Here is a 24586-nt window from a genome sequence, read left to right on the forward strand (position 1 = left end):
ACTTCTTCTCTGGATTGCTATCCCATCCCCTCCATTCCATCAGAATACTGTAGTTAAAATCTGCTCTCTCAGGTTTCTTCACTCCATTAGCTTTCTCTGACCTTCCATATCATTCCATATCCTTGTCCTCATCTTCAAGGGTCTTCACAGCTGGGCCCCATTTATATCTCTGTTCGCATTTCCTACCACTGCCCAATCACTACCTTTGTTGTACAAACAAATTCTGCCACAATTCTGCCTTTTCCTTTCCCTATGCTGCTCCTATTCCTGGAACTCTCTCCCTGTTCAAGCATGCCAGGTATCTACCATTCTCTTTAAGATCCACTCTTCAAAGCTCAACTTTGCTGCAAGACACACAAACACTAACCCATCCCCAATACAAATACTTTCACTTGCCCATTACAAATATTTTTGAAAAAAAACATCTCCAGGATTGGATCTTCATCTCGTTTTCCACTGTGCTTTTTGTTGTGGATACAATTAGACTGTAGGCTCTTTGAAGCAAGAACCCAGTCTTTGTCTGTGCCTTGTACAGAAATGTGAGATATAAACTCTAAAATGGGTACCATGCAAATGTACTTGCTGACTAACCAAAATTTACTCTGCCTCTGTTGTAACTCTATTATTAAAATAAAAGATCTCAATTCTGTTTAAATACAGGCACCATGCCCATGATTAATCCACATCTGGCACTAATGGCCTGCAACATGCGCATGGAAGAAGAATAGGGTGATCATATTTCCTACAGTAAATGGGATAGCCGCACCTCCCCCCTCCCCCTGCACAGAGCTTGCCAGAGCTACTCACCACCCAGGGCTCAGGATGACCCCCCAAGCTCCATACCACCTATGGATGGCGCTGAGCCCCCTGAGCTCAATGCCACCTGGGGCTGACACCCCCCTACACTTCCGGGGCTGACCTTCCCCCTGACCTCCTCACCACCCACGGCTGGAGTTGACCTCCCAAGATCTGTACTACCCATGGCTGGGGTTGGGGCTGAGCCCTGTGCTGCTTGAGGCTGGGGCGGACCCCCACCCCTCAAACCCCACTGCCTGGCACCTTGCATCAGCACCACCCTCAACATTCCTCCATGCCCCCCCATGGAGGCACACTCAACTCTTTTGGTAAACTGGACGTTTGTTTGTTTGTTTGCTCTTGCCAACTGATCAGTTTTAACAAATCAAATTCCCATTTTTGTCAAAAAGGTTGGGACAGCAGGGAAAGGGCTTAAAAGGGGGACTGTCCCAGCTAAAACAGAATGTATGGTCACCCTAAAGAATAATCAAATTTGCAATGCCTGATCTTGCAGTTATTGTGTGTATGAATGTCCATGGAGAGTGAAGGACAATTGTAGGGTCATGTCCACAGAGTTACATAAGCACGTAAAACATCAAACTGAACCTCTCATATGTTTCAACTTCTAAACTTCAAAATGGCCAAACAGGTTCTGTTTAAAATATGTTTTCTGGTTGACACTTTGGAATACTAATTTCAGCCAGAAGGTTATGTTTCTAGTGAAGTTACAAATACTTAAAAGACACTTGCAATGGAAAAGCTAAAAGAAATGTAAATTACCCAATTGTTTTACTAAGGTAAACCACCACTTGCATCTTGTTTTGTTTTTTGCAACCCATCGTTACATATATGCACCCACCTCCCTGGCACCGCAAGCCGCAGAGGAGGAGGGAGAATGATCCTGGCCCTCACTCGCCTCTCAGTGGCAGCTCCTGTGCTGTAGGGCTGGGCCCAGCTCTCTGCTCTGAGTGTTGCAACCTGGCACACAGGGTTGCACCACCAGGCCAAACTAGAGTGGTGCTGTAATCCCATATGCCAGGTCACAATGCCTGGAGAGAGGAGCCAGCCCCAAACCAACTGGGAGCTGCCACTGTGGACAGAGTGCAGTGCAATCTCCTTCTCCAACCCCACCCTGCCCAGTGCCTCTCCTCCACATGAGACTGGGAGAAGAGTATGTTTGCCTAAGCAGTGATGGGTTAATCTGGCCCTCAATGTGGCCAACCATCTAGAACCTTCCCAGGCCTACTGATAGGTCAGAACACAGCATTTGGGAAACATTCAATTGAATCAATACAAAAGCAATAAAGTTCTGCTATATGCATGTTTCAATGTACCCCTTATATCTGCTTAAATAAAAGGATTTGATATCTTCATAATCTTAAAATTGGCATCTAATTTTACTTTTTCTCTTCAATGTAATAAAGCAATTATGAAGTACATTTTCAGCAAAGGGGTAAGAGCTACTCATTAATTCAAATGTAATTCTCTTCCTCTATGGATGTGTGCATGCTTTGCATTCCGGTGCAAAACAAAAACAATTTTTGAAACCTCGAAAGTTGTTGCAAAACAGAATCACTGTCATCTGGACATTTCTATTCATAACCTTTTTTTTTTCAATCTGAGCTCTGCAAGCACAAATCCTTGGGAAAATGAATTTTTAACTTGAATTTCTGGCTATTCACCAAAAGCAAATTTCAAATTGTCTATATGAATACATACTGTGTTGGCTTTTATAAGTCATCCAATCAGGGAACAGAAACAATTCTTTGTTAGGTAACTAACCAACACAGCACAAATTGAGACTTATAAAAATTACAATCAAATATGCCAGTCCAAATCTGTGATGTCTTGTTTAGGTACACAAGTATTTTTAATTTTCCATGGTTGAATGATTTATGTCACTAATCAATGAAGTGTTATTTGTGAATCATGGACCAGATCCTCCACTAGTGTAAACTGGCACATCTCTGGCCTATATATTCAGTTGTAATATTCACAATTCCTAATGCACACTGTGTTAGTTGCATAAGCCCTGAAATACAGGAACACAAACAATACCATGTGATTTATGTGATTGCCTAGAACAGCGTAAATTGCAAAAATTCACAAAAAACTTTTATTCAGTGAAGTGATTTACAAATAAGTTTCAGTGTTGAATACAGTGGAGAATTTTGCAATCTAGACAATTTGAGATCAAAAAAAGAGGCAAAATTCGCTAGTTCAATTATTCATTAATCATTCCACTTTAACTAATACCACAGTAGAGACATTTTCTGTGAGCTTTTCATAGTGCAATGATGTAAGGCACGCACTTAGCATAGGAATGAAGGCCATTTGTTGGCCTCATCTTTTATTTTTTTCAGTCACACACAAACAGAGATCCTGTGGATTACCCATGCTGTTTACTAGATGGCACATGTACCGCCTATCAAACATCCATGAAGCACAATATCTGCTAAATATTAGTCAAGGATCATTTCCCTTCAAAGTGATTGTTGATCCACTGCTAAAACAGCTTCTAAAAATAGCTTCTTGGGGAAAGTGCTGTGTAGTTTTCTAATATTAACTTTTTACTTCTGTTAGCCTAAGATATGTTAAAAGTTAATTTTTCCTGTGATGCTTAAATATCATCAAATAATGTTAGTCCTAATTGGAACTGTCCATCATTTTCAGAATAAAATATTAGTGGTACTATTTGTAATTCTATAGCAGAAAATGATAATGTCCAAGATTGGCTTTTAAAACTGTTAATGAGCCCTGGCAATGTGAAAAAGAGATGGATTAGGTAGATGTAATGAGATATGATTAAAGGGTGTAGGCACTGAAGGGTGTTGGAAAAATTCTTTTTAGAAAGAGTATAATTAGTGTCTGATAAAAGTACTTAGCAGATAGGATTTTTGAAGAAGAAAGGTTAAAATAAACACATACCATAAGACAAACCTGCTTCATTTTTCCCTTTGTTTCTTTTGCATACTCAATAGTCTGTTGAAGTTTTATACATAAATAATGTTTGTTGAATACTTGATGAAACTCCACCAGAGAATTAAAGTGGTTTTAATTGCAAAACACTGAAAGCAAAAAAACAAAAAACAAACAAAAAAAACAAAATAAAACAAAACAAAAAATAAACCAGTATTGAAATGGCCTATTTCTTTCCAGTGTACATTTCTTTGTTATTTACACAATGTGCTACTAATATGCAACCTTCCTTGGATTTAAACAAACAAATGAGCTTCTTAAATATCAAGCTTTCTATAAATTGCTTAGCAACTTCCAAAGCATTCTTTTTTAAATTAGGAGACACTTCTTCTATGGCAAGCACTTCAAAATATGCACCAAGCTACAGACCTTCAGTTTGTGGAAAGCTGACATAGAAAACTAGCATAAAATATAGGTTGCAGACCTATTCCACCCCTTATCTGACTGTTGGACAGAGACGCTTCTATTTTCAAATGCTTCTGCAGCTCACTAGCCCAACGGTTCTCAGTTTCTTCAGACACCTAGTGTACTAGACTGACTTCAACTGTATCAGCCACTGTTTGCTGCCTCATATTTGCATCCAATCCATAATAGAGTGATACAGAAGTATGCAGTATCCCAAGTGCAACTGCAGGTTAGATCACACACCACTGAGTGGAAGGGGCTCAAAGGTGACAATTCAGGATATTAAGTTAGCGTGGGTGAGCGTATAGTGTGTAAAGCCTGAAATAACATAGAGTATGGGTAGTTGAGAACCACTGCACTGGGCCCAGAGCACAATGATTGTTATTAATGTCATGTAAAGGTAAATTCCAAGAGCTGCCAGTGATCCATTTCCCTCAGGTTTGCTTACCCCATTAAGCCACCATCATTTCTAAATTAGCTCATTGCTTTGGAAGAATGTTCAGTGTTTATATCATTACAATATCATATTTCCTTTAATGCTCCAGTGATGCAGACTATACACTGAGGAAGAAAAAGCTGCCCTGCACTTTGGCAATTGGCAGCTCCAGCTTGACACATGGTTCCTGCACTCTCTCCTCTTGAAGCCATTTGGAGGCTAGGAGCAACAAGATCCAAGGGATCAATGAAATGCATCTAAAACTTGCTACCTCTCTGCTTTGGGTAGCTGGGGTGAAGAAAGCTCTCAGTCCTGCAGCCACAGGGTGTTCTGAAGTGTCGGGAAGGACTCGATTATTGGGTCTAAGAAGAACAGCATGAACACTTACGACTTCAGAGGGAGCTCCAATTCTGTTTCCACCAGCCCTGTGTCATCAAAATCAGATAGTACACAGAAGAAACCCAGAATACAATAAAAATTTTAGGGTGTTCCCACCTAATCATTCAGCTCAGCTTCTGCTTACTACTTCATGTACACGAACATGCCACTTTTCTCACCTGCTAGAAATCAGGTGTGACCTTCTTTCCCCTGTCTATCTACAGTATCTCCATAATGTCTCATAGTGGAGTCTGCTATTTACATACAGTGGACATGATACTGCAGTCCATGTAGAGGAAAAAGAGGATCATTGGAGTCAATGGGCTTTTGCCCATGTAGAAATGCTGGATCAGACCACATATGAACTCTAATTTGTCAGATATAATTAGACCATTTTCAAAGGTAAGTAGGCACTTAACTCTTGAAATCAATGGGAGATGGGTACCTAACTTTTAAAAATCCCTCTATGTGCCTACTAGCATCTTTAGGTGCCTAAATATCTTTGGACATCTGGACCAGAAAGATATTAATGAAAGGGCCAATGAATGATAATATGCCAGTTGCCCGGAGAAGTGTTGTTCCTAGGAAACTAAAAGCATATATGTATTGTGTGCTTGTATACAGCCAGAGTGAAGGTTGCTTTACATCAAAGGACCCACTAGTGAACGTTAAAAACTGGATGTGGACAAGGGAAGTAATGGCTTTTGCTTGTTCGGTTATAGAGGTAGGGCTTGAAGTGAGCGTGAATGGGCCACTTCCCCAATGATCTCATCAGTTTATGCAGAATATAAGATTCTATTAGTTAAAAAAAATAAAATTCAGTTTCTAGTCCTGTGGCTGTGAGGGGGAGACCTTTTGAATGTAAACCAATACAGGGTTCTCTTCCCGATCCCAGAGCCTGCCAGCCTCAAACAATAGTTCCACAAAAGACTTGAAATGTGCCCTTTCATTGGTCCTTTGATGTTACCTCTGAAGTTTAATGATAACAGTCAAAATTCAATAATGTTAACTCTGTTCTTGCTGATATCATTTCTGTACTATCTACGTTCTGATATGGTACTTATTGTCACAATATCTGAAGAGAGCTTATTCTGATGCATCTAGCATGAACATCCAACTAATGTACTGAACAGGTTTGTGCTTTTGCAAAATCATAGACTGATAGACATTACAGATGTAGGAAACTCTGAGGCCATCTCATCCCCTGCCAGTGCAAAGCCACAGTTTTGGCCACAGTTTTGGCCAGTCCAGCATTAATTGGTTGCATTCAGAGGGCTTCCAAGACTCATCTTAGGAGACTTTTCCACAGCCTGATACATCTCCTTGTTACAGCATGTTCCGTGACTATTCAAACCTATTTTCTTCCTTTCTGTATGTTATCCCATTCCCTGTAGTTATACTCCAAGACCACCAGGGCAGGGGCAATGGCACAGCAGAGGGGGGCGGGGAGAAGGAAGAAAGAATGTGGGTTATCCCCTAGTCTCAGGAGAAGGAGCAAAAGGGGGTAGATACTAAAGGAGAACTCAGGAAAGGGGTCAAGGATTTTACAAAGCCAGGAGCTCTTTAGGCTCCAGAACGGAAGAGCCAGTGCAAGGAAGACTGAGGACAAACTAAACTGTCCTGTAGGTGCAGCAGTAAGTCTAAGGAGGATTGGGCTGGATGATAGGGAAGCCAGGAAGCCTCCCAGGCTGCTATCAGTCAGAAGCAGTCAGCAAACAGGCTTAGAGCATGGACCATGCGGCCCAATGATCAGCCCCAGCTCTTGTTGTCGCTTGGCCAGGCGCTACATGCTATGGCCTGCTGCATTCCTGGGACTGATTATCTCTGCTGAGGATGCTCTGCACCCTGACTTTACAGCCCCGTTACTGACTTGCACTGCCGTCAGGGTTTCTTCCATCCCTCCCCTTTCCTCTTCCTTCCCTCTCTTCTTCTGTATGTGTACCTCCCCTCCCCCACCTCACCACCACAAACACTTGTTTGTGGTCAAATAAAGAGTTGATGTCAGCTGACATTTCCTATCTAAGCATCACCCCTTCCCCTCCAGTTTCTGCATCCTTTTGACTTGTGACACAGATGCTGATGCAGAACCTCTGCGCCCTTTGATTCCAAAGCCTTGATGTCGCAGGAAGAAGAAAGAAGTTTGCCTAGAGAGCTCCTCCTTACTCTCCACTCTGCCTGTTTAAGGCGAACAAAACTGGGTTGCTGTGTTTGCCAGACAGAACTTATCCCTCTATAAAGTGAGGAGGAGAGGGGAGTCTTTTGGATCTATGGAATACCTTTATCTTAAGTGAAAGAAAAAATAAGTTATATATTGTGGGGAATCTATTGGTGAAGTAGCCCCTGCTGGCTTAAAGTGCCAGGTGAATTTCTGCAAAGCCAACACGGGAGAATTTGTCTGAGATGCTGAAACCTGCCAGCGATTTGGTTCCTCTGCATAGGAAGGTTGTTAGCTCTATGCTAATACTGTCTCCTATGGAGTATGTGTGTGTGTGTTACTTGCATTTCTTTTACATTGTGTCACAACTGTCTTTAAGTCTGCTCCTTAGGGTTCCTTCTTCCTGTACTTTTCCCCCCTTTTGGGACCATATTCAAATGTATCCCACTTTTAATTGAAGCGATCCCTCCCCTCCCCGCCCCCGGGAGTAAGGAATGGTTTTGCTGAGTATTTCTCCCTTTCTGGAAGGCCTCAACAATCTTCTGGAAAGTAGACACACATTGTATGCAGTGAGAAAGTTGTCAGAGGTTAGACCAGAGGGAGAAAAAAAAAACCTCAAGCTGATCTGGGAGACTGCGGGGCATCCAGTTCCCTGTGTATCAGGGAAACACCTACCCTTTCCCCCACCATTTAAAGGAGTTTAAAACCCATTTGAGAAAAAAAAAATCTTTCCTCACTCCAGGCTTAAAACAATGGTGAGATTAGACACACATCATCCCGGTCCGCAGCTTTAGGAAAATATTGGCCCCCTTTTCACCTCTCAGACTGTCAGAAAAGCCTTTGCACGGTTTTGTTTCAGCAAACCCACAAATAATGGATAGTTCCTTTCATAAATTGCCAGTAACACCCCATTCTTCCCAGGTTCTCAGAGCTCACAGTAGTGGCTGCATATGCGAGGACATCACCAGTTACAGACATCATCAGTACAGAACACTCTGTTATTTATTTAGACTCTGAAAAAAGAGACCCCGGGTTATTTTCTTAACATAATTAAAATGCATCGCTTAAGTTCCTATTTGCTCAAAAAAAGCGTGGGAGCGTAAATGTTTTGGCTCTCAACTGACAGTAAATATATCTTCATATCATGTTTTTATTTTATCATTTTTAATGCACACCCCTTCCTTCTCCCCCCCGCCCCCCACTCCTAGTCTCTGAAGTGTTTGAAAGAGGCTTGGAGTCTACAGTGTCTCGCTCTCTTTGCTCCAGAAGATCAAATGTATTACTTTTCCTTCTTGCGTGTCTGATAACGGGATAAAAATGTTGTTTCGGTCGAGATTTAGGGGCTGCCTCTAGGATGTCGCGATGTGAAAGTGAAGTCCGGGCTTCATAAAACTAGAGCAGGGAGTGCAACAACAACAACAAAAAGACTAGATTTGGGTCATTTACAAAAGAGCACTTTGGTTACTTTTACACATTTCCCGGGTAGGAAAAAAGTAATAATCCCACTATCAGCGAAAGAAGCCTGTATCTGAAATAGCTCGGGTTAGGAAAGCTTCGAAAACCTGCGTGTTTCGTTCTGACAAAGCCACGCTGTCGATGATTTGGGGGCGGTTTAATACTCATTTAGGCCTAGCAGTTTGTTGTAGTTAGAGTATAGCATCAATTGCAGGAGTTTTTCCTGCTCTGCTGAAAATGTAGATGGGCGTTAGAGTGGTACCGTTTCGTTTTCTCATTTCTCTGGAGATATTATTTGAGCTAAGAGCCATTGGAGCTCCACTCCAAATAACCTCGTTTACCAGAAGGATAAATTAAAAGCCTTTGCTTTTGAGCATGCCTCTTTTAAATGTTATATGATCTATTTCAATAGGAAACTTATTTAATAACGTTATTGTCTGCAATGCGCCAAGTCAAATGACACGTCTCTTTCCTGGTAAAGAGACATGTTAGAAAAGAGAAACCTATTACAAACAGCGGCTGCAGTTTACAAATAGTAAACATCGTTCATCAGATGGTCCCTAAATATTCTGTACTTTGTGGATCATCTGCCTTCCTTTCGCTTTCCTCTAGAATATTACATCTTTACAATTTGTTATCCAGCTGCAAACGTTGTAAATTTAAATATCTGGGAAATGGTTCATCAGCGTTATCTGAAACATTCACTTCCCTGCACCGTTCACTGTCTCTTGTAATTAAACAATGTGATGGGTACTGGAAACGGAATCAGTTTCTTGTGTACTAAAAAGGGAGGCGAAATCAAAAAAGGAGGGAATCAACAAAATTATAATGTCCCGGGCAAATGATAGCGAAAATATACAAATCTATTTCACAAATATACAAATAATTATTTGCAGACTGTACCTTCAACCAGGTTCGATATTGATTTCAACAGGGATAACTGTGCATCTCCTTGTGATGTTTCCTAGTATATCCTATACATTGGCTAACTCTGTATATTACCTATGGTGAACTAATTCTGGTTTTTCTTGGAAACAGCTCTCACTTATCTCGCTATCCTTCTTAGCTTTCTCCGATAAGAGATTTCATTTTTATTGCTTAGAGGTGAATCCCTTTTTTCTTCAGTTTTATTCTTTAGGTGTCACAGGTGCGCAATAGATAATATTTTTAAAAGACAACCATTAGAAATCTAACAGCCCATTTATTTTAATAACAATGGGCCATTTATTGTCATAAGTACTTAAACAAAATTCCCAGTTGAACAGCAGCACCTCGTTCCATGCTGGGGTCAGCACTGATAGGATGGTATGACCCATTAATACTTGTTTAATTTGTGTTACGAACACTTATTGCAGGACATTGCTCTATCCCTAATTCCATCCACGTTCACTTTCCCCATACTGGTTGCCGTCCCGGGTAATTATTTCTAGGGAAGGTTATTTCTTCCATTTAAATATAGGAGATGGGGATAGGTAGCAAACGAAACTGTAGACATAGTCACATCAAGTCTGGTTGTAGTACAGATCTCGGCACTCCACATATTTCCAGTAAAGTGAAGGGACCTCGCCCGCTCGCTCTCCACTGAGCACACTCGAATATGTTTTCAGACCAAAACTGGGGTTGTCTGCCCATGGTCAGAGAAGAAGATATACGGATCTGGGTGCAGATTCCAAACGAATTCATTACAACAGCGCCCTTCCTCCCCTCTCCCAACACACCCGGACACACACTCCCATTTCCCAAGAACACAGTGAAAGAAGTGCATTTTAACCTGTTGTTGGTAAGTGATATAAAGACGGAGTCGTTTGTAGAACTCCCAGTGCCAGGGTGTGCGCAGTTACTGGGAGATTGGCAAGGAAAGTGCTTTTGCAAAGCAACGTTTAGCTCAGACTATTCCACAATATTTTATTCGAGACTCGAAGTGATGTTTTCTGACGGATGGAGGAGCTAGTTTAGTCGATTTTAAAGTGTTTATTGAAATCATAGTAGTATCGCTCAGGGTCACACGCAATCCGACAAGTTACAACATTTACATCTCCAGCCTCCCCACAACCTCCAGAGCTGCCTGGACTGTAGCTGAATTGAGACTTGTACCAAGTTACCAAAGGAATCAGATATTGTTTGAAACCGTTTCCTCCCCCCTTCCCCCCGCCCCTACGTTCTGTGGCAGCCTTTCCTCTCTACTATATCAAGGCAATTAACAAATAACCGGTTTTAACCCCGGACAGCTGTCTGCGTGGGAGATTTTAGTATTATTTTCCCCCTTTTTGTCCTTTGAATCATTTCGGGTCCAGATTTCAAGGCAGAATCTCAGGCTGGTCCAGTGGCCTCTTTGCCTTTATCTTCCAGACACTAGCAGGTTTGACAAAAGCAGACTCCTCTCCTCCCGGGGAGATGATGGGCTCGTGTTTACACTCTAGACAGCCACTAACTCCACAGATCTCTTCCTCCCAACCCCCAGCTCTCTTCCCCTCCCCCCAGTTTTTGTGGTGCTGTTCAAGCGAACAAAAAAAAAAAGACATTTGGTACCAGCACACTGTCCTATTCTGCCTTTGCACCGTGACCACGCAGCTCTCCATTCATCACGTGTCCTTCTCCCGGACAGTTCCCCCACTTTGGCTGTCAGACGCGCCTCTTCATGTCACCTTCTTCCTCCAAAGATCCCTACTGGGACAGAGAACACAGCCCAGAAACAGCCACACACAGTAACGCACTCTGCGCTGCTCCGTCTGCCTCACGCCTGTGGCGAGCTCTCCTCAGCCTCCTCACCCCCGCTGGCATTTTCCCGTAGCCAAAGAAAGATGATCCGGGGACCACTCTGAAGGGGGAAAGTACCCATCTCCTGAGGCTCAGATGCTAGGCTGGTCTCCCATAGCCTCACTACTTAGTACATTTTAGGGACAAATCGCCTTCTCCCGTCACCCCAAACATGAAAATAAGGATCCAGCCACTGAATCTGAATTAGGGGCTCTCATCAGTGATTACCAGGCCTGACTTTGCGGAAGAACGAAAAAAGCAGGACTATGGAGCAGTACTTGAAAAAGACCAGAACAAAATATACTCAAATGAATGGATTTCAAGATTCCCTGCTACAGCTAGTATTCAAAAGGAGTCGTCATCATCGTTATTATTCGCAGCACAAGTTTAGCAAGATGAGGAAATCTGTTTAATCGGGTTATTCATCATTTAAAGCCAAATAAATAAACTACAATCTAAAAAATATCATTGATGATTCACACCGTTGATAGATTTTAATTGCAAGCTAAACTAATATGTGCATGTCAATTTTGGCATTTTTTTAAAAATAAACAGGACTTGTAGGCCAAAGCCCTGGTGATTTACAGTGTTTAATAACTAACTGGGATCATCCCTGTGTCTATATGTTAAAAATCATTGTGTTTTCGGTAGTAAAGAACACGAATGTACATGTTCTTGACATGTTTCCGTTGCAACTGCAAGTCGATTTCAACATTCCCTTAACGATCATCCTACAGATGTGTGTAAAATAAAGGGATTATCTCCCTTTTCTCTACAACTGTAATGTGATACACCTTCCTGCATTTAGGGTACATCATTTGAGACAGATCTACAATTGCAACCCTCGTTGCAGACAGGAGATGAGATCTGTACGGAATATATATTCAAGGATGTAATTCTTTCGCAGACAAATAATCGTCTCCCTTTCAAATATAATTAATGTTTTGATAGTACATTTCTTTCGAGAAGTAGATCCACAAACACACACAACCTCGTAACGTGTGTGTTTGTATATTTGAAACAGGATTATAAAAAGAGCCTGTATTGTGGATGAAACAGACGCGCTGCTTTTTAAAGGGTTCTATATAGACAGCCTTATTTATTACCTAAACAATTGGACGAACGGTGTAGGTGCGTATTATACAAAGTAAACATTTTTAAAACATTTTTGTTAAAAATGAAAATGTTAGAAAACATAAGAAGCCACTGTTTGTTTCCAGTCTTTGTCAGGATCAATTCAGGGCTAGCAGAACGTAAAAGAATGTTATGTTTGTCTGTTGTTCTTTGTTATTCTGTGAACAATGTTTCTTCCTTTTCTCGTCAGGAATTCATCTCTGAACCCTAGCTCCCATTGACCCCAATGGGTGCAGAGGGAACAGAAGAGAAGACCCTTAGATGGTAAAACTACATAGAGACTGGATTTTTGCAATCTGCATCATGCCGGTGGCGGGGGTAAAACAATGGTTGGAATCATAACATTTGAACTCAGCGTTTGTTAAAGAATAGCTCGCTGTATAGGATATTCTTCAGATTTAATTCTCTCAGTCCTGTGTGATTGTATGGTATATTAGTTATAAATGTTTGGAAAACGGGTCGAACCTGATGCCACTGAAATCTATGAGCGTTTTGACAGCGATTTCTATGGCACCTACCCAATATAAATTTCATTGCATTTAGGACAAGAAATCAGTTTATATACTTTCCTTAATACCTACAACATCCCTGAGTTCAGTACAAAATTACGGTGTTGAAAAAATCTAGAGTTTTAACTCGAACTATAGAAATACTAGGCTGGAATCAACATGTGAAAAACACTGTCATCACGCCATCTGCATACTCATACAAAATGATAAAAGGTCCAGATCCTGCTCCCATTGATGTCACAGGCAAAATTTCCATGATATCAGTGGACAGAGGATCAGGTCCCACATCTGTACTTATATTCATGTAAAATATATAGAGAGACAAAGATATGTATATAGTTGATCTGTATTAAACTAATTCTTCAAAAATTATTAAATAGAGATGTGTAACCTGGGAATTTTTAAATGGGTTTGATTTTCCATTTGGGTTGCTTTCAAGGAATCGCCGTTATGTATTCCTCTGAGTCGGCCCGCAAACCAAATCCTGACTTCAGTGGGATTTCCAGGGTCTAGCCCATATGGGCCCACTTTGAAGGCTTTTACCTGCCGTAAAAATAAGCTTATGATGATGATGAGGCTGATTAATAATAAAGGTAAAAGTCCATTTGATTTGAATTAGAGTTTTTGTCTGAGTAAATAAAAGAATTCTACCTGAAAAGCAGGGTAGAACTCCGAGCATCCCAAACATATACAAACCTTTCAGTCTCTCCTGAGGACATCGGATGCTCTGAGTTGTCTGCAGGTTGCTATTTATATTTAATGGTTATTATTATTATTGTATTGTAATAATAATAATAATAATAATAATAATAATAATAATAATAATAATAATAATAATAATAATAATAATAATAATAATAATAATAATAATAATAATAAACACCTGCAATATTTCCCCCACAAATTTCAGTCTCTATCTCTTTCCACAACATTTTACTGAAAGTTGTCTTCCTGGGAGCTGATGACTTGGATATTGAGTATTCACAAAGTGTCTATAGTTGAACATTATAGTATCCATCTTACTTAAACCCAATACCTGTACCTACCTTTGCTAGAAAACCTGCCAGAAATGCAAACATCTGGCAAATGTTAATAGCTATAATACAGTCTTACCCACCTCATTTATTCTGATCCAGTTAACCCCATGTTTACCTCCAATGATCTGTGAACAAACAAAAAAGTGGGAAAATATTTACCACATCGATCAGATAATCTCTAGTTAGATGTCAAAAATAAACTTGTTAACTTGTTCCTAAAGACATAACCAAACCAAGAACCTTGATACCTTTATGGCTTGCAAATGGTCTTTTTGTTCAGCAAGGACTAACATTAAAGATCACACTTGCGTTCAGAAAATATTGTTATTTTTCTTTAATGGGGAAAATTGGACTCCTGCGACTTAGATCTGTGGTTTTTAGGGCTGGAATGGAAATTGGACTGACACCACTTTGCACTTTAACAATCAGATTTCGTCAGGGTACAAGTTGTTTGTTTAACCCGACAGCTCCGTGCACCTCATCGCACGCTTTACACACTCATTAAAACGATTATTCACGATCTGTCGAGTGTTTTCTAGTTCATTCACAGGAGGGACTTAACGCTATAAGATTCAAGAATATACCTTCAACTATACCAGAGAAAGAAAGCGGCGGCGGCGGGGGGCGGGGGTTTATCTATGTGATCATCTGATGCGCTGGCATTTTACATCTACAAGTTGCAAGAAAGCAGTTGTTTAAAGTCAAAAAGCACTAATATTTTTAGATTGCGATTTGACAGCTAGGCAGGATCATAAACAAAGGATCCCACATTGGTTTCATTTCCCAACCTTTAGAACAGTATTGATATTATAATGCTTACCCTTAAACACTCTTCTGACAAACAGGAAAATTACCTACAGATGTTAATGACAGTTTTGGGGTAGATACGGTGAAACGCAGCTTGGGAAACGTATGAATTCACCGTCTATGCAAAATAAATAATTCCTTCTTGTCATAGAACCAGATCTCAGGGCCAGAAGGGACCACTGTGGTCATCTAGTCTGACTTCTATATAACGCAGGCCATAGAACTCCCCCTCAAAAAAAATTGCGGGGTGTGTGTTTGCGTGTGTGTGTGTAAATCCAACCTTGATTTTAAAATGGCCAGTGATGGAGAATCCACCACGACCCTTGAGAAATTGTTCAAACAGTTAATTATCTTCATCGTTAAAATGTTTTGGCTCCTTTCTTATTGTCGAACATGATGATTTGACGACTACAACAGGAATAATTCCTCCTCAGTGACTAAGTTTTCACACTGCTTCGTTACAGCTTTTCCTAAACGATAGAGTGGAATGGGTATTTGTGAGCGGAATAATATTGCCATTTGTAATATTATCATTCTGAATTATAGAAAAGTATAGCAAACATGGCTGAAACGTCACGGCATCTCCCGAAACAGCCGCAAAAGAAGGTGCTACCGTATCTTAATGTTCATTTAAAATGTAGATTAAAAAAAATCCATTTCGATCTATGATGCTCCAATTATAGAAAGAGTTCACAGGAATAGCCGCAACATCTTTTAAATATATTAAAACATGAAGGCACAAAGGTATCTAAAGCATCTTGTTGCTATTATCCACTACTATGATATCTTAATGCAGATTTTAAAAAACAATCAGCCGATGTCTGATTTATATATTCATATAACCCTAGATTCTGAAATTCTAGCTGTTACAAAACTCCAGAGGCTACTCTATTGCTAGGAACATATTTAGATTTACAAAGGAAGGGAGAGAGTGGGAAAGTAAAGCCAAAGTATAATTCCTGTGTAATGTCTTTAGTTCCACCAAACCATTTATTTAAAAGGGTTATTTTTTAATAAAAAAGTATCTAAACATAATTTATCTTTATTTTAAAGCAAAAACTCTGAATGCAACAAGAGGTTTTATTCTGAAATGGTTTCCTAGTTGCTTGAAAAGTAAGCATGCATAAGTAATTTGTTAAATTTACTGTATTGCAATAATCCACTATCAAGTTTGCTAAAAATGGATCTGTCAAGTGTGTTTTCCGGTATAAGATCTTTCTTTCAAACCAACCTGGTATAATAATCAGGAGAAAAAGAAACAGAAATATGTAAGTAAATACCAAACCTCTGCATAAATAAACACACTAATCAATAGGAAGCAAGCCAACATTTGTCTTATTGATGAAGAGACAATCGATTTTGCTGTTTCAACTTGCAATCTGCACTATCCATATTTAATTATTAGTAATTTAACTCCACTGATTTAATCATCAAAAATAGTGTTAATAACTCCTACCCTTCCACCTGGTCATACATTATATTAATGATCTGACAGAAAAGATGGCTTTCGGATTTTTCCTTAAGTAGACAACTTTATCCAAATTGAATAAGCAGCTGTGGAAATAATAACATGATTGCTTAATGCCGATTTAAGAATTTTCATGCTGAAAATGAATCCCAATCTTTACAATAAGAATATCTTCCAAAAGCAGTGGAATGTATTTATTTTAAAACATCATTGACACTTTAGCTCAATGCAATTTTGATATGGTTCTCGTGTGTTCTTCATAAATTCGTAACCTTTGATAACAAAAATACAGTTTCCATTTCATGTCACTGAGATTTTCCCTTCAAAACGCACACACAGTGAAGGTGCATTCAGAAGAACAAAACTGGGTTTTCTAACCATTATAGCATTTGCAAATCATCTACAAGCCATAGCATGAACAAATATTAATTATTATTTGATACATTTAATCAGATCTGTATTAATTCCCTTGAACAGATTCCTCTAATAATCTGTCAGCATATAATTGTTTCAGTTTTTGTTTAGTTAAGATATTCAGTTAAAGAGTCTCCTTGGTGGAACTGACACGCCTGTGTGTGTGTGTGTGTGTGTGTGTGTGTGTGTGTGTGTGTGTGTGTGTGTGTGTGTGTGTGTGTGTGTGTGTGTTTACACGTAGGGAGAAAAGGAAGAGTAATGCCATCTTTGCTATAACATCACTGAGATTTTTACCTGAAAAGGGCAGTCGGGGTGTATATTACTCGTATTAAATTTTCAAAAATACTGTAGCCATTTGGAAAACTCGAATTTTAACAGCAGGCTTTAACTATTTACATGCGGTTACAATTTTGTAAAAAAAGATTTGAGCCCTTCGTCGAATACACTGAAGAATTATGAGACTTTTTTTCTATGTGCAGATGCTAACAAGATTTTTGGCCGTTAAGGGCAATTTCTCTGCCATTGTATATGATGGATGTAAAAGATAATTTAACCTTAAATACCGTCTATCAAATAATTTCTGGGTGGATGTCCTGGCCCCATTGAAATCAGCGGTGAATTTAGCCAAGGTATCGCCTATAGAACTGAACTTTTCCGACTCAGCTTAATCTCGATAAAAACCCTCTGAGCTCCACAATCTCCTGCTCCACAAGAATTCTGCAGATCCGAAGGAAAAGAAAGTATCTTTTCACAGGTTCATGTCACGGTGAAAGGGATATCTACTGAATGCAGCGCAACAGAAAATAAAACCAGCAGCCCGTCGGGTCCCTGCCTTCATTGCAGTTCCAAACCCCTATTGACCTGAATGAGTCAGATTCGCTTGAATGAGGAATGCATTTAATATCAGTCTTAACATTAAGTAACAATTTGCAGTTAACATTATTGGGGTTATTTACTAATGTTTTTTAGTGCAGGATGACAAATGTAAGATTTTTTTCAGCCTCATATGTGACCGTATAGCCTAAGTTAATAGATCTTTCCGGTGGAATTAAGAACAGCTCGACATAAACAGAAGGAATCCTATTTTGAGAATTGTAATGTGTCCTTGCACTCGTCACATAATAATAATAATAATAATAATAATAATAATAATAATAATAATAATAATTATTATTATTATTATTATTATTATTATTATTATTATTATTATTATTAGTTAAAAACCATTAATAGTATATCTTCATCTTGCTGATTAATAATAGAAAAAATGCTTCCTATTTTATTTGATAGCCTTGACGAGGTAATTATATGTATACACCATTAAGTTGTTTTTGATAATCCTTTCGTTAAATTAAAACACTGATATCTGTAACATTTCTCCAGTGTTTTACTGAGATGACTTGCTCATATGCATTGGTATTAGCCTGCGTTTTGTTAAATGGCATTGTAAAAGGGGCAAAGGCAGTTGCTTGGGTTTTGTGCTTTAATACATTATTCCCATATTGTTGTCAGCTCACAACAAGAAAGCTACAACACAACCAGTCCCCAGCTGCGGTCAGCGAACTGTATGGATCGTTAAAGCAAATGTAAACTTTGCTGAGAAGCAGATCAGCCGAATTACCGTAAGTCATTGCCAAACTGGTGAGGAACAGGAAAGAGAAAGGGGCAAAATCCTTTTAAAAAAGTCTACCACAGGGAAAATATAGTTTTATCAACTGGCAGATAAAGTGCTGAGATCTGAAACAGGCACTGTGTAAACACTAAGGATCGACTTTTTTTTTTTAATGGTTTTGCTCTACAGTCATTTTCTCTGGCACCTGAAAATCGAACCTGTATGTGTGTGACAAGCAAAGAGCTCCAGCTCTCCTGTTAGACAAGAGCGCCCTCACTTTGCTGCTTTGAGAGCAGCTCCCAGGCACAGCAGACTCCTCGCTGCTTACTTTGTATCTGAGGCCGGCAGGCGTAGCATATCCATAGCGATATCTATATCTATACATCTCGATCTAACCATCTGCGTCTCTAACAGCAGCTTTGCTGTCTCTCTAACAGCAGCTTTGCACTGGATGTACGACCGAGATCGCTATGGTGACCCATAGTCTTATCGATATAAGCATACAAATATAAACCTATAGATTTCTAAATCCAAACTAATTTTTAAAGAAAGCAACAAACGTCTTATTTATACCTTAGGGAACCAATGTAATCTATAGGCAGATCTATAGGCCAAACTGTCAACAATTTGTCAACTCTCTTTAAAGCTAATTCATTCTTTGTATATACATTTCCCAGGGAAACGAACTGTACACGGCTTCCATTTCCTGCAGTGTGAATGGGGAGATCCACCCCTCAATACTTCATTACCATTTGCTCTGATTACCTTCAGCAGCTGTCTTACCTCACTGCGTTTTGGTAACTTAAATTGGTGTATTAAAAATTAATTATTTTCATGAGATTACAAATTGCGGAACAAGGGAATTAAAATCATTAACATAGTCGGGCACGATGCATTGTTCTTTCCCCCCTAGCCGTGTCGAAGGCATAAAACCCAGAACTTCAGTCAGTCTAGAAACAGTTTCGCTCCCCCACTCTCCGCCCCCCCCCCCGGGAGATATGATCAAGTTTGTCAAATCAATAGACCGAGCAGGACAACACTGTCATCACCCTCTCGTTTTACAAAGTATAGCACCTAGGTATATTAAAATTTCAATATCTCTGACGAGCAGGGGCACAGCATTTTGGAGGGTGGGAGGACGAGCAGAAATGCCTTGATCTATTATAAAATAAAATAAAACACCCCCCCCCCTCAAACTCTAGAGTGGAGCTTGAAATTGTCAAGGGATTCAGTCTCCATTTCTGGGGGCAAGCGTTTGCCTGCTGGTATATCCAGAGCAAAGGCGATGCTCGTTTTATATACATCATTTTAAAAGTCTCCATCTTTGTTCTCATATAATTTTTGGCAAGAGTAGCTTCCTGTGCGTTTAAGAAATTTAACAATATTTACACTATACCCGGAAGACATAAACCCCACCGAAAAACCCATCCCCATTTGTAAAACCCAAAGGTTAAATGTCCGGGGGGGGGGTTATTATTTTTTAGAAACACAGTCTACCCCCACTTCCCCTCCAACACACACACCGAAAAGGCATCGATTTAAGACTTCGGTTAAAGAACAGCTTTAATTCTGGAAAAGGAAAGCACGTATTAAGTTCTTCACGCTAAAGCATATTTCTACTTTACAGTGAGATCGAAAAGATAAATCACCTCCCAAGGTCTACGTGTAAATATTGCTGAGATCAGTGAGTACAGCCGTCTTACGAGTGCAGAGGAATAAAATGTACACTCACCAAATCTGCTCGAGAAAGTATCGACAGCATCCTGGCATCCTTTCTTGTCTTTCAGGTACAGGTAGTTCTGCACAGCGTCTTAAAAAGCCAAACAAAACATTGCACGTGTCTCTTCCTTGGCTTTAGTTCTCTTAATTAGAAAAAGAAATCACGTTAAAAATAAACTCATAGATTTACTGGCAGAATTTATTTTAAAAAATGAAGAAATGTGCATCTTACCTGATTAAATTACAGAGCTGGGGAGGAGGGGGAGGAAAATCCTAACTTTGGGAACAAACAGTTCAGATATAACTGGTGTTTTTAAACTATGCTTTAGTCATGCAGACGAGCTGGTTATTATTTGGGTAGTGGAAAATAGTATGTGTAGACAGAAGTCTGTCACGTACTTTAATTCGCATCACAGGGATCTGCCTGTAGGGAGTAGAGGAGGTTTTCTTTATCTTCACCTACCCTGCTGGCGGAAAGGCTTGCTGAGATTGCTGGGCAGGTTTTCTTTCTGGAGGGTCCCATCTGTCTGGAATAAACTGCAGTGGAGTTGAGGGCAGGTTCTCCGGTGAGGTAGGAATATGCAGGAACTCCGCCCTCTGGGCACAGCCACACAAACCCAGCAGAACAGCCACAGCCAGCCCTAAAACCTCTAATGATCTTCACCTTCACCTTTTGCTAACCCAGTTCGCCACCACTTTTTGACTCGTTTACTCTGGCACCTTCGCCACAGGAAAACATTCTTCAAAACAAGAGCATTGGACATACAAATCTGCCCAGCCATTACTGTGAAAAATTATATATATATATATATATATATATATATATATATATATATATATATATATATATATATATATATATATATATATATATATATATATATATATATATATATATATATATTCTGTATTTGTGTGTATATATATATATATTCTGTATTTGTGTGTATATATATATATTCTGTATTTGTGTATATATTATATATATATATATATTCTGTATTTGTGTATATATATATATATTCTGTATTTGTGTATATATTATATATATTCTATCAGTATATATAGAATATGTGCGTGTAAGAGGAAACAGAGAGAATATATAAGGGTTTTATCTTCTCTTCTATATGGTTAATTCTATGTTCCTTTATGAATATAGATTTAAATATATGCACCTATAGATTCTTCTGTCCTTAGGAAAATATTATAACCAATAAAATAATACAAACACTAAAAATAACAATAAGTCTTATTCAACCCTGACTCTAGCAAGGCAAAACTCTCATTGAGTTCAGCTATGGAATAATTGAAATTCAGTGAAATTTGCCTGAGGAAGGGGTGAGTAAGTGCTGCCTGGGTCTAATCGCATAACGGGTGGTGAGGAGGTGAAGAAAATCCCCTTTGAATACTTTCGGACATAAACCTTAATCATCATGCATTCCTACCAAAACTTGTACAGGGGTCAGACATTTTTTTAAAGGTATCATCCAAATAATCGTCGAATTTAGGGTAGATTATATCATCCTTTATTATAATTTAAATTATTTTGGCTCATATTTGTTCTACATAACACTTAGGATTTGAATTAAGCCAGTTTATGGTATACTAAATATGTTAGAGAAATATAAACTATTTTAAAGAAAATATAGAAATTAAACGAGGAAGCTTGCTTAATGTCTCATTATAAATTTGAGCAGTATTTTCTACTCATATCAGAGCTTATTACCACTCAATCATTTTCCTCCAGGGCAATTTTTAAAAATACATTTGGAAATTTCTTTAATATGAACTATACCGACAAGTGCAATAATCCCAAATACAAACCAGAAAAATAGCAATAGTTTCTTAATTATAACCCCCCCATAAACAATACAAATAAGGAAACGCCAACAAAGGCCCCTAATATGGCTTGACATGTGTTAAATAATTAAAAAAAATCAGTAAAAGTTCTTAAAAGTTCGACGTCAGACGTTCACATGTCAAAAGTTTATGAAAACAATATCAGATAACATCATTATTTGCTTGAAAGATAAAAAAGTGCCTTATCATTCCATACTAAACTGTCATATGTATGTGTGAAAAGATATCTTGAATGAACAAAAGATTTAACTTGTAGGGTGGGAAGGAGGTAAATCCAAGACAAATTTGGGGCCTTAATAGGCCTGTAAGAATATAGTACTACTTTAGCACTTTTCTTTCCAAAGACATTTTCATCCCAGGTAATATTTATATGGTAACTTGAGTAAACTACCAAACCAAACATATTCCTCTCCCCTGCTTCAACGGGAAGAGAAAAAGTCAATAAGACCGGAATCGCTCAGGCAGCAGTTTATCACCGAACCTTAAGCAAAGCATTAAGAATGAGTGCTTGTTTAAATCCTGTCTTTTGGAAGCGTATAAAAATACAGTTGTAACACCTTTTCTCAGAATTATGATCTATTACGTTTACCTAATTAATGCTTATTAACCCATGAAAACATTGACATGGCGAGATTATGCTTTCAATCGATCTGGCTTCTATTTTCAATCCTCAATATATTATCGGCGGGTTTGGGGGACGGGGAGTTGCAAATGGAATACCACCTTAAATACGTGCTATTGAATTTCCCACAATATGCAACCAATTGCAAGTGTTAAATAATAAATCATGTCGTTTGTCAGCAGCAGCAGATGCCATTCTTTTAATTTGCTTAGGTAAAAATATACCTAACTGGGACTCCACGTTTTAACAGTTTAAACTCACACAGATTTTTTTCTGATCAAGTGAAGTTTCAGATTTGATTGTTTCGAGGCCTTTTTATTTTTACTTGTTACGATCAATTATTCTTTGATGCATGAATTTAAATTTCAACAGAGTGAAGAATTTGGGGGAGGGATTCAAAGAGGTATCATCCCTTTATACTAAAACAAAGCAACCTTTTTCTTACTGTTATTATTCATCTGAATTGCCGAATTTAGAATGGAAGCCAAGAATATCAGCGATTTCTCTCCCTCTCTCCCATATATGCAGAGCTTGGTGTCCCATCTCCTCGTTAACCTTTCAGTCCTCCCTCTTCCCTACAGATTTGCTTGCATCTGTTTGTTTAATACTTATTTTCAGAGATCTTTTTTACTCTGTCCCAGCGGCGTCAATATTCTGGTTGCAAGAATTTAGGTTTGCTGTTACTCCTTCCCCCTCTACTCCCTAGTCTTTTAAGATCAACTCTTTAAAGTGTTTGCAGATAACATCTCCGGGATAGAGATTATTTTTCATTGGGCCTATTGTGAGAAGTAGCTGGTTTATTGCATTACTGCAGAACACATTTCAGACTATACAATTGTAACAAATGAACAACTTGTCTTCCACGGACTCACTGCGGGATCCAATTAGTTCGTAAACCTTTTTGCACAAGTTTTCTAATTATTTTCAAGAGTTGCGGCTTTCATAGGATGTCTTAAACTCATCAAGAAACTGATTCTTTTTAGGATCAAGTACTGCATAAGAAAGTAGTAACATTGCCCCCTTAAAGCAAAAGGATCAATTCTCCATCAAATGAAAGATACTTACGTACGTACGTTTTTATATGCTAGTGGGGTTCCAGTGAATATTTATCGCTGGAGGACAGAATGTGTAAAAGATTCATTTTAGTGCTTCAAATTTAAATTGATAATTTTTTTGGAAAATCTTAAACATTGCTATGCAATCCATTATACCATGTGACTACTTCAGCACTACCTTTCACTGTACTATACTGCAACTTCAGCACATCTTTATTAGACTCTTTAATCGCGGTGAAGGGCAGGCGGGAGGGGGGAGGAGAGGAACAGTCATAGGAACAATAAATTCGGACTGATAACTATGAATACTTTTACAAATATTATAAGCAAACGTGTTTGCAGCATTAAAAGTGTATATGCTCCCTGAACCGTCTTTTTTTCTCTCTCTTTTTTTTTTAAGGAAAGGATTGTTGTTTTATATGTATACACGTGTATTACATCTAGCTGTATCTATCCATATATAAGCCAAATACGGAAATTAAACACCTCATACAAAATATATAGAAATGCAAGCCATTTATATGTCCTCAATTGACTTAAAAATAAAATTAAACCTTTCAGAAGAATTATTCCTTGAATTAGTTTTGGAAATTATCACAAAGTTTTATATATATTTAAATGATCTCTTTTATACAGTTACATATTTTCATAAGCTTAAGGTGTAACGTCTGTGGATTTAATTTAATACGTAGTGTAGTAACTAAGGCCATATCGTACAAAGTTTCTAAGCAGAACTCCCCATTGAAGTCAATAGGAAATTCTGATTAAAAAAAACAAACAAACTGGTGGTCTTAGCTTTTGTTTAAATAGCCTGCTCCTTTAAAAATATATAATGTAGATTTTAAAAAAACCACAACGTGAATTAAGAAAAAAGGAGCATGTGAAAAATGGGGGCCTACCTATCTAGCACTTTGAATTCACTATAACTTTAATACCTTTTGCATATTAATTCTATTTAATAAAAGAGACAAAAAACTGTCAAGTATATA

The 24586-nt window shown here is 38.6% G+C and overlaps 1 long non-coding RNA gene across 2 annotated transcripts; it reads right to left on the minus strand.

The window, feature by feature from the left end:
* Positions 1-10431: 10431 nt before the first annotated feature.
* LOC115650026 lies at positions 10432-20818 on the minus strand. 2 transcript variants are annotated; one of them, XR_003999983.1, is made up of 4 exons: positions 20293-20818; positions 20074-20203; positions 14121-14165; positions 10436-11421 (listed from the first exon to the last, which is right to left on the minus strand). It is a non-coding gene; the product is annotated as an uncharacterized LOC115650026 (long non-coding RNA). The 2 variants fall into 2 exon arrangements; XR_003999982.1 differs by having other exon boundaries at positions 10432-14165; positions 20293-20813.
* Between the last annotated feature and the right edge of the window lie 3768 nt (positions 20819-24586).

This window comes from Gopherus evgoodei, chromosome 4, assembly GCF_007399415.2.
Source record: "Gopherus evgoodei ecotype Sinaloan lineage chromosome 4, rGopEvg1_v1.p, whole genome shotgun sequence".
NCBI lineage: Eukaryota > Metazoa > Chordata > Testudines > Testudinidae > Gopherus > Gopherus evgoodei.